We start from the raw sequence: 11,047 nt of genomic DNA, 5'->3' as shown, positions 1-11,047 counted from the left end.
TGATACTGTGTTTTCAGGTACATTTGTCTGATGATTAATGATGTTGAACATCTTTTCATGTGCATTTTTATTGCCTTTGTTGTTTATAACACTACTGTTTTTGGAGTGGACAGGACAGTTATGCTGTGGAATATTCCTCAATTTAAGTTCACTTGATGTTTCCACATAACTTGATTTAGGTTCTGAATTTTTTATAAGAATGCTTCATTTGTAACATTATGACCTTCTCTGTATTTCATTAGGAGGTACATGAGGTCAATTTGTCCCACTATTGGAGGTGAAAATTTTGATGCTCAAATTGTCTTACATTAAGCCAATGGGTTCTTATATCCTTTTGACATGTCACCACCATCTTGTTTTTGAGAACTTTCTTACTCTCTAGCACAAGATGTTCCAGGATAATCTTGGACTTTTTTTTAGCATCAGTCCTGCCATCAGACATTCAAGGAGCTTGGGATCTTTTTATAGGGGGCTATTTGGGAGTCAAATCTGGGCTCTGGATAAGCTTATTGCTGCTACCAGGTATCAATGCCATCTAGGCACAAAGGACTGGAGAAGCTGCTTAGATTCATTCTAGCTTTTCTCCAATCAGTGTGGTTTTATTATACATATACAATACAGTTGGTTTTATTTGTTTTGGTTTATATTAAATTATAGGGTTTGCCCAATTCTTGTTGATTTGCTCTTTTTTTATAGTTAAAATATTATCCTGATTCCAAAATCAAAACTATAATAAATTTACTCATAGACATTTCACATCCTCCCCCTTCCCTTCAAAACTCTTGCCTCTGTGGGTCTTCAGTAACAATCTGATTAATTTTTATTTAGTCTTTGCCTAATGTTCTCTAAAATATGGGTGAACAGAAAGTTTTTTTATACACACACACACACAAACTCTCATGATCTTTCATCTGAGGAAGACATTAAGAAGCAGGGTCAGATGTATATAGGCTTCCCTGTGTTAAACAGTGTATCTGCAGGCTATTCTGCATTACCAGAAGGTTTTTTTGGTCTGATATTTGTTGTGGTCTCCAAGCCAGAGAGTAGCTTTAGAATGGTCAGTTAGACACATCTCCTGTGCAGTGTACATAGGCCCTACTTCCATAGGGCAGTTTATAAATCCTCTAACTTCAAACTTTTCTATTATCATTTTTCTTTATTAAAACAAACATAAGACCTTGAAAATATTCTTAAGAAATCCCTTGTAATTATTCACCTGGCATGAGACCCCTGTATCTTTATCGTGCTTGCAGTAACAGACTTTTGGACTCAGTGCCCTACACAGGACTGATGCAATGGTTGGTTAATGTTTCACCAACATTAATAAGTAGCTAAGCAGGCCAATCTGAAGTTTAAATTAATAAAAAGGCACAAATACAGAACAAATATATCATCAGCAGTAAAAATTTGTAGGAGGAATTGCTTCCTAATTTCCTTTATTCATGACTCTATGAAGATCACAGAATCACCATCCTATTTTTACTTTACAGAAAGCATGGAGTCCTCACTTTGGCTAAGTACTGTCTGTTCATTCTTTCCATACCATTTCTACATTTCTACCATCACTGCCCATTATGATATACAAGGCTCTTTATGATTTCACCTTCACCTTTGGAGTCTCATTTTGGGCCTGTTTCCTCCATTAGTCCAGCCATACTAACCTCACCAGGAGAATGTGACTGCCCTAATGTCTCCCACCCACCTCTGTGTTTTCTTTTATGCAGTTTTCTTTCTTGATTGCCCTCTTCTAAAAATCAACTTGCATTTCCATCTTAGCTCTGAGTCCTTCTTTTCTACTCTATTCAGATTTTATTGTCTATTTTATAATGCTTTCCATGATGCTTTATTTAACCCACTGGTTATGTTCCAAGAGAGTTGGTATTCTATAACTCAGAAGCATAACTGAGGTATCTAGGAGGGGTGAAGGGTAGGAAACTAGAAATCAATTACACAAAGAAAACCAAAAAAAAACCACACACACACAAACACATGGAGGCTAAACAACATGCTTCTAAATTTTCAATGGATCAATGAACAAATCAGAAAGGAAACTGAACAATTTTTCTTTTTTTTGGATGAGGGAATACTTCCAAACTCATTCTCTGAGGGCAGCATCACTCTAAAACCAAAGCCAGGCAAAGATACTGCAATAAAATTACAGACCAATACCACTGATGAACATAGATGCAAAAACCTTCAACAAAATATTAGCAAACCAAATTCAAAAATACATCAAAAAGATCATTTATCAAAACAAAATGGGATTTACTCCAGAGATGCAGGGATGGTATAATATTCATAAATCAATAAATATCATACACCACATTAACAATAAGAAGGATCATCTCAATAGATGCTGTAAAAGCATTTGACAAAATTCCATATATGGAGACAAATGAAAACAGAAACACAATTGTACAAAATATGTGGGACACTGCAGAAGGAGTTCTCAGAAGAAAGTTCATAACAATACAGGCCTACCTCAGGAAACAAGAACAATCCCAAATAAACAATCCAAACTCACAACTAATGGAACTAGAAAAAAAAGAACAAAGCTCAAAGTTAGTAGAAGGATGGACATAATAAAGATCAGAGCAGAAATAAATAAAATAGAAAAGAATAAAACAACAGAAAAAAAATAAAACCAAGAGCTGTTATTTGAGAAAATAAACAAGAGAGGCCCTAGCCAAACTTATCAGGAAAGACAGAGGACACAAATAACAAAATCAGAAGTGAAAAAGGAGAAGTTACAACTGACACCACAGAAATTCAAAGAATTATGAGAATTCTATGAAAAATTATATGCCAACAAATTGGACAGCCTAGAAGAAATGGAAAAATTCCTAGAAATGTACCATCAATCTTCTAAGACTGAACCAGGAAGAAACAGAATGTATGAGCAGACTGATTACAAGTAATGGAATTGAATTAGTAATAAAAAAAACTCCCCAGAAACAAAATACGAGGACCAGATGGCTTCACAGCTGAATTCTAGCAAACATTTAAAGAAAAGCTAGTAGCCATCCTTCTTAAAGTATTCTAATGATGGATGTATAACATTATACACCACATTAACAAAAAGAAGGATAAAAATCACATGCTCATCTCAATAGATGCTGAAAAACCATTTGACAAAATTTGACATCCATTCATGATAAAAACTCAATGGAATGGGTATAGAGGGCAAGTACCTCAACATAATAAAGGCTATATATGACAAACCCACAGCCAACATCATACTGAACAGTGAAATGGTCAAACTTTTCCTCTAAGATGAGGAACAAGACAAGGAGACCCACTCTCACCACTTTTATTCAACATAGCACTGGAAGTCTAGCCACGGCAGTCAACAACACAGAGATAAAAGGTATCCAAATATTTTGAATATTTCAAATTGATAAGGAATAAGTTAAATAAAATCCTTGATTTGTAAAAGACACTTTGGTCCTGGTTGAATACAGTACAGAACAAATCATTACATTTAAATCTAGACTAAAATTAAATTTAAATCTAACTTTATATGTTTATGTCCAACAAAAGTATCAGCTCAATATGAAGGTGGCTTAATCAATAACTAGGGGTATGTACCCCTATGCTTATTGCTGCATTATTTACAATAGCCAAGATATGGAAGCAACCAAAGTGTCCATCAGTAGATGAATAAAGAATATGTTATAGTTGAAAGGAAAGGAGCGACACATAGCAGCAATTCACCGGAGAGTTCCGCTATATTAGGGAAAGGTGCTGGGTTATATAGGAAGGGGCATGAATTGATTGAGGTGTCACTTCTACGGGGCTGGTGGCTGCTGGCTAGGTGCTGGGATTGGGAGGGGGGCGAGAGGTGATTGGGCTTCAGGTAGCGCCGGCGGGAACTGAGGACCCCAAAGAGAAGCTGGAAGTTTGCCATCTTACTGGTGGGGACCCTTCATTCCCCCCTTTCTCCTCTATGGGTTTGTGGACGTTGCTTTCTCTCTGGCTGCTTCCTGCTGAACAGGGGCAGAGAAGGGAGTGAGGGCTTGAGGATTGGGAGGAAAGGGTTGATAGGATTCCCCGCAGTAAGGACGAGTAGATGTGGACTTCTTCAGGTTTGGAAATTAATGAAGGTTCCCTGTAACCATAGGTTGAGGACCTGTTGATTCCAATGGTGCCAAGAGGATATGGGTGTCAGGAGCTAGGCGTCTGCAGCTATTGTTTCCAGGAACAGTTTCCAGTGGAGAGAGGGGTCCATCTCAGCGTGTGGTGAGGAGGTCACTTGAGGGTGAGGGATCTTCTGTGGCCAGAAGCTGGTAGTTCCTGAGTAAAAGCTGGTTGAAAGCTTGATTAGAGATTTTTCCGACTTGGGATTTGATGAACTTTATTATACAGGGTAAGAAGAGACAGGTGAGAAGAATGATTATTATGGGGCCTGCAATGGGCCAGAGCTAGGTAAGGAGGGGGTTTGTTAGTACTGAAGAGAATGGGTTGGAATTGGAAGCAGAGTGGAGGCTGGAGGTAAGGTCGGTGAGTTTGGTAATGCTAGTTTCTACAATGCCAGAATAGCAGCACTCTTCCCAGAGGAAGACACAGGTGCCGCCCTTCTCGGCTGTAAGCAGATCAAGGGCCCACCGGTTTTGAAGGGTGACTTTAGCTAGCGAAGTGACCTGTCGTTGGAGAGAGGCTAGAGAATCGGCAGTGGATGTCAGGGCTCCCTCAAGTTTGGCATTGAGATCTCTAACTGCCTATAGAGAGTGACCCAAGGCTTCTCCCGAAAACCCTGCCCCAATGGCTGAGGTGATCAAAGAGCTACTGACCATGATGGGAAGGAAAGCAGCTCTTTTTGTGCGCAAGGGCAAGGGAGGTTGGAGCTTAAGAAATTCTGCCATGCTGTAAAGTGTTAACTGTGGGATTAGGGTGACGAGAATGCAGGGTGTATCGGAGTTGAGAGGCAGTGAGTTGAAAAGACTGCCATTACACTAAAAGAAGTGTCTCAGTTGCGTAAAAGTCTTAGAGCCAGAGGTAGGGGTGTAGATAGAGAGGCAGTGAAGTGCGCTGGAGGTGGGTGGAGTTGGGCTTACACAGTGGAGGATGGTCAGATTATCTGCGTATTCTGGTTCCCATAGGGGTATGTCTGCCAGGGGGCAGAGGGGTTGTCTTTCTGCATGGAAGGAGTAGTTGGAAATATTAAGGGTCACGGCGGCCAGCAGTGGGCGCTGTAGTGATGCGCACAAGAAACAATTGGCTGTGTTAAGGGTGTGGTTGAGAAAGATGGTGGTGTCCTGAGTGAGATGTAATGAAGAGTAGGAGAAATGGGAAGAGGGGTGGGGATAAGAAGATGAAGAGGCGCTGTCAAGAGTTTGGATAATGACTTTTTCGGAATGTCTGCTATCTGATGCAACTTGAGAGATCTGGGAATGAGAGGGAACATACTTTCGAGAGATATGAAGGGTACTGTGGGGGGTCGAGGACTCCCTGTAGTAAACTGAGGCTGTGACTCTGGCAGCCCATCGAGAGTCCCAGGGATCTGGGATTGATAAGGAGAATGAGCCGTTGGGATATTTCATGAAACGGTTGGAGGAGTAATACTGTGGGTACTGTAAGTTACTCATGTAGTGAATGGTGCAAGACTAGTAGGGACATCCCCTGTAGGTGTCTGGCCATCACCTGCAATAGGCTTGTTTTTGGTCATAGAGGAAGCAGAGGTAAGGAGAATAAGGGTAGCTGCTAGTGAACACTTCAGTGGAGGGAGGAAAGTGGAGGTATAAAGGCTCAGAGCAGCTTTTCAGAGGGCAGTCTGTTGTGGCAATGAGGGCAGTAACTTTTGTTTCATGCTGTGTGTAAGTCTGTCTGACTTTGAATCGCCATACAAAGGAGGCTGGGGTGGTGGGGAAGACAATAGGAATGAGGAAAAAAGCGAGAGAGCAGTAAAGGAGGAAAAAGTCATGATTCGGGTATGGATGGCAAAGGGGGTGAACGGGATTTTGGAGGAAAGAGGACAGTAAGGTCAGGAGTCTGGAGGGAGGGAGAGTCTGTAAACTTTTGTAGGTTAAGAGATCTTTTAGGTGATGTGGGGACAGAATGGTAAGGGGCGCTCTGAATGTCAGTTTATGAGCTTCTTTCTGCAAGAGCTGTCTGGCGGCTAATGCTCGTAGGCAGGGGGCCCATCCCTGAACTGTGGTCTAATTGTTTGGAGATATAAGCTACTGGGGCAAAGGATATTGGCCTAGGACTCCTAGAGCTTGACTGGACCTCTCATGAATGTATAATGAGAAGGGCTTCGACAAATCAGGAAGATGGAGAGCTGGGGCTTCTACAAGGGCTTGACGGAGCTTAATGAAGGAGTGTCAGGGTGAGGAGGATAATGGTTTTTTAGGGGGGCTCTTGCTGAGGTTGTATAGGGGTCTTGTCAACAGGGTGCAGGGAGAAGTTAGGGATCTACGTTCTAAAATATCTAGCTAGGCTTAGAAAGGGCCTAGAAAGGAAAGGATTTTTGTCTTGGTTTTGGGAATGGGCAGGTCAGAGAGGAGCCATTTTCTGTCTAAGGTAATGGACTTTCTTTGTTGAGATAGAAGGAATCTGAGGTAAGTGATAGGAGGGGAAGAGATTTGAGCTTTGACGGGGGATACTCGGTAACTTCTGGAAGCTAGAAGGTTAAGTAGGGAGGCAGTGTCAAGTTGAGACTGTTCTCATGAGAGACTGCAGAGTAGAAGATTGTCTATGTATTATAAGGTGGACTTGGAGTGATCATGATGAAACTGTTTGAGGTCCTGAGCTAGGACCTGTCTAAAAATATGGGGACTATCTCGGAAGCTTTGTGGCAAAACTGTCCAAGTGAGTTGTTTAGAATGTCTTGTGTATGGGTCCGTCCAGGTGAAGATGAAAAAATTTTGGGAGCAGGGGTCTAGAGGGATAGAAAAATGGGTCTTTGAGATCTAGGACTGAGAAGTGGGCTGCTGAGGCTGTATGGATTTGGAACTAAGGGATGGATAGGGACAATGGCTATGTTGATGAGGCGAAGGTCTTGGACAAGGCGGAAAGATCCGTTGGTTTTTTTAACAGCTAATATGGGGGTATGTCTTTGAGATCTAGGACTGAGAAGTGGGATGCTGAGGCTGTATGGATTTGGAACTAAGGGATGGATAGGGACAATGGCTATGTTGATGAGGCGAAGGTCTTGGACAAGGCGGAAAGATCCGTTGGTTTTTTTAACAGCTAATATGGGGGTATTAAATGGGGAGTGAGTGGGTCTGAGGTAATTTTTGTTTAAGAGATCTTGAATGATGGGTTGGAGGCCTATGAGGGCTGAAGTGGTTAGGGGGTATTGGGCCTGACAGATATACTGAGAGGGGTCACATAATTTGATAGAGGCAGGGGGACATAGGGCCATGGAGGGGCTTGTAATGTCTCAAACTTTGGGATTTACAGGGTGTATGAGGGCAGAACTGGAGCTTTCATTGGGTAGAGGGGGGTCGACGGCTATGAGGGTCATCAGAAAGGGAGTACTGGGGGCTGTGGGAGTGGATATAGTTATGGAAACGTGGAGGAGGGAAAGGATGTCTCGTCCTAGTAAGGGGATGGGACACTGGGGCATAACCAGGAAGGAGTGGGAGAAAGGTATGGGATTGTCTTGGATTGTGCATAAAAGGGTGGGTGGGGGGTTTAATGGGAAAATCTGTTTACCTCCTACTCTGACTATAGGAGTAATGGCTGGCGTGGTAGGGCCATGGTATTCTCACAAGACTGAGAATGTGGCTCCTGTATCTAGGAGGAAGGAGATGGGGTGACCGTCTACTGTTAAAGTAACCCTGGGCTCCTGTTTGGTGATGGAAATGGTCGGGCGAGAAGCCCCTGGGCCCCATCAATCTTCTTCTGCCAGCCCCACTACAGCGGGCTTAGGATGGGAGTTGTTCGTCCAGCCTCCCCTTCGGGTGGTTGGGCAATCAGACTCCCAGTGGCCCTTTTTGTGGCATCTGGGGCATGGGGTGGTAGGAGATCTGGGGGAGGGGCATGCCCTTGACCAATGTCCCTCTTTTCTGCACTTGAAACAAGCTCCTGGGGGGGCTTGTTTGTAGAGGGGCGCCCAGGTTGTGGTTTTATCAGCTGGGCCAACATCTGGAAATTGGCCTGATCAGCCTTTTGTTTACCGCGTTCTTTCTCCTCCTCCCACTTATGAAAGACTTTAAAGGCCACTGTTAGGATCTCAGTCTGTGGGGTAGCGGGGCCCTGTTCTAACTTTTTGAGTTTAGCTTTAATGTCGGGGTAGCCTTGAGCTAGGAAGTATGTCATAAGGACATGTCTTCCTTCAGGTGTTTCTGGGTCCAGGCTGGTATACTGTAATAGGGCTTGAGTGAGTCTGTCTAAGAACTCAGAGGGGGTTTCATCTCTCTTTTGAATTATGTCTTGGAGCTTTTGAAAATTGACTACGAGCTGCCTTTTTCAGACTTGCTATTAAGCAGGAGGCAAAAATATTTTAAGAGCGGAGACCTATGGCAGTGTTATAATCTCAGTGTGGGTCTTGTTTGGGGACAGCAGTGGGGCCAGGGGGATAGGTGGGGTCAGTCCTGTGGGTTTCGGTAGCGTGCGTTTGGGTGAAGTCCCAAACTCGTCTACGCTCTTCAGGGAGCAGAGTATTGGCTAGGAGCATGAAAATGTCATGATGTGTGAGGCTGTAAGACTGGAGGGTCTATTGCAACTCCCTGATGTATGTCGTGGGATCAGTGGAAAAGGAACTTAGGCGTTTCTCTAGTTGGGCTAAATCTCCTAAGGAGAAAGGGATGTGAATGCGCATGATGCCTTCGGATCTTGCTACTTCCCAGAGGGGGGCGATAATTTTGGGAGGCCCTCGGGACCAAGTCTGAGGGGGACTGAAGGGTTCTGGCTCAGTCTGTGGGAGAGTGACGTGGTCTAGCCATGCCTAGTTGAGCAGGTCCTGAAGTGCAGAAGGGGGGGCAAAGAAAATAAAGAAAGATAGAATCGGGCCCACATGTCGCCAGCTAGCAGCCCAGCTGCTTGCTTCTGCTGCTTTAGTCAGGCTTGAACTCATGACTCTGAGGTTAAGAGTCCCATGCTCTACTGAGCTACAGCAGGGCTCCAGTTAATTGCTTATGGTATGCGTTGTTTTCTATTCCTGCCACATCGGCAAGTGGGGGAAGGGCATAGCTAGAAGCAGGGGCGGTGTTTCTACACATCTTCAAGGTCTCCCTATTTTCAGAGTGAGGAGTCTTGGCAAGATATGTTTTTGTGAACAGATAACTTTTAAGGACTGCACCGGTTGTTCTCTAGCTTGTGCTTTCCCATGCTGCATTCAGACATGGGGGGAGGTGCTTTCCCATTCTCTCTACAAACATGTGAGAAGACAAAGGCGGTCCCTAACAGGGGAGAAACAGGTGATGAGGGCAAAGACGGAGGAGGCCCTTGGGACCTAGTTAAAGGGGGGCTGAAAGGCTCAGGCTTAATCTGCAGGGAATGAAGGTGGAGGAGGTGAGATGGGGGAGGAGATGGTTGGGGAGGAAGGGAGAAGGGCTGTTGTAGGAGAAGAAGGGGAAGGGAGTGAACGGGGAGGCTTCTGTGGTGGCGGTGGCTTGCAGGCTAGGAGAACTTGGGAGGGGGCGGGGAGAGGAGGAGGCGGAAAGCTTCAATATAGGGAATCTCCTTCCATTTTTTCAGGCACTGGCAGTAGTTAAAAAGATCGGGAGTATGTTAGGATCAAGAGTTCCCCCTGCAGACCATTGGTTGTTATTGTCTAGGGGGTATGTCGGCCAATCTTGGGAGCAATATTTACGGAGAAGTTTTGGTTTTATATCAGGCGTCAGGGAGAGGGTAGCCAGATGCTTAAGCAGGCATTGAAGAGGTGAACTTTCAGGGAGGGATGAGGAGGCTCCCATGGCTAAAGGACAGAGAAGGAGACAAACAGGGGAAGACGAACGGAGATCCTCGAACTGGAAGCAGACCACAAGGAGACAAAGGGCATCCCCGATGATCCTTGGTGGTCTGCGGAAACTTGTATACGAGTCGGAATTTCTTGGGAAGTGTGGGTCGTCACCCAGACTTCCCTAAGAAGGCAGAGTGCCGGAGTCACGAGGTACCTAGCGCTATGCGTTTTCGGCAGACGGAGCAGAAGGAGGAGGGGGTGAAAAGGGAGCGTTCTCATCCACAAAGGAGTCACCTCGTTTATGGCTGTTGGAGGGGGGTGCCTGAGAGTCCGCCGCAGCCGTGAAGGCCTGAGGCGGGGATTTATGACTGTCGGAGGAGGGGCCTGAGCGTCCACCGCAGCCATAAAGGCTTGAGGCGGGATTTATGGCTGTTTGGGGAGGGGCCTGAGGGTCCGCTGCAGCCGTGAAGGCCTGAGGCGGGGAAAGTTCCCTCCTCATCCCCAAGCATCAGGGCCTTGCCGGACAATCACGGTCAATGGCACTGCGATAGCTCGGGGAAGAGTGGCCCACCCCGGGGAAATTTTGCTTAAAAACTTTCAGCACTGATGGAAGGGATGGTGAATGCGTTTATGACTGTCGGAGGAGGGGCCTGAGCGTCTGCCGCAGCCGTAAAGGCTTGAGGCGGGGATTTATGGCTTTTGGAGGAGGGGCCTGAGGGTCCGCTGCAGCCGTGAAGGCCTGAGGCGGGGAGCGTTCCCTCCTCATCCCTGAGCGTCAGGGCCTTGCCGGACAATCACGGTCAATGGCACTGCGATAGCTCGGGGAAGAGTGGCCCACTCCGGGGGGGAAAACTTACCTAAAGGCCAGAGAGGAGTGGTGAGTGTGATGAGCCAGCACCGGAAAAAGAGGACGAGGGCAAGCTGCTACTGGTGTCAGGGGAAGACGGGGCCCAGTTGGGGTGTCCCATCTCCCGGGTTTTGGCACCAATGAAAGGAAAGGAGTGACACACAGCAGCAATTCACCGGAGAGTTCCGCTTTATTAGGGAAAGGTGCTGGGTTATATAGGAAGGGGCATGAATTGATTGAGTTGTCACTTCTACAGGGCTGGTGGCTGTTGGCTAGGTGCTGGAATTGGGAGGGGGACGAGAGGTGATTGGGCTTCAGGTGGCGCCGGCGGGAACTGAGGACCCCAAAGAGAA

Source organism: Manis javanica, chromosome 7 (genome assembly GCF_040802235.1).
Source record: "Manis javanica isolate MJ-LG chromosome 7, MJ_LKY, whole genome shotgun sequence".
Lineage (NCBI taxonomy): Eukaryota > Metazoa > Chordata > Mammalia > Pholidota > Manidae > Manis > Manis javanica.
This window is presented reverse-complemented; position numbering follows the sequence as displayed.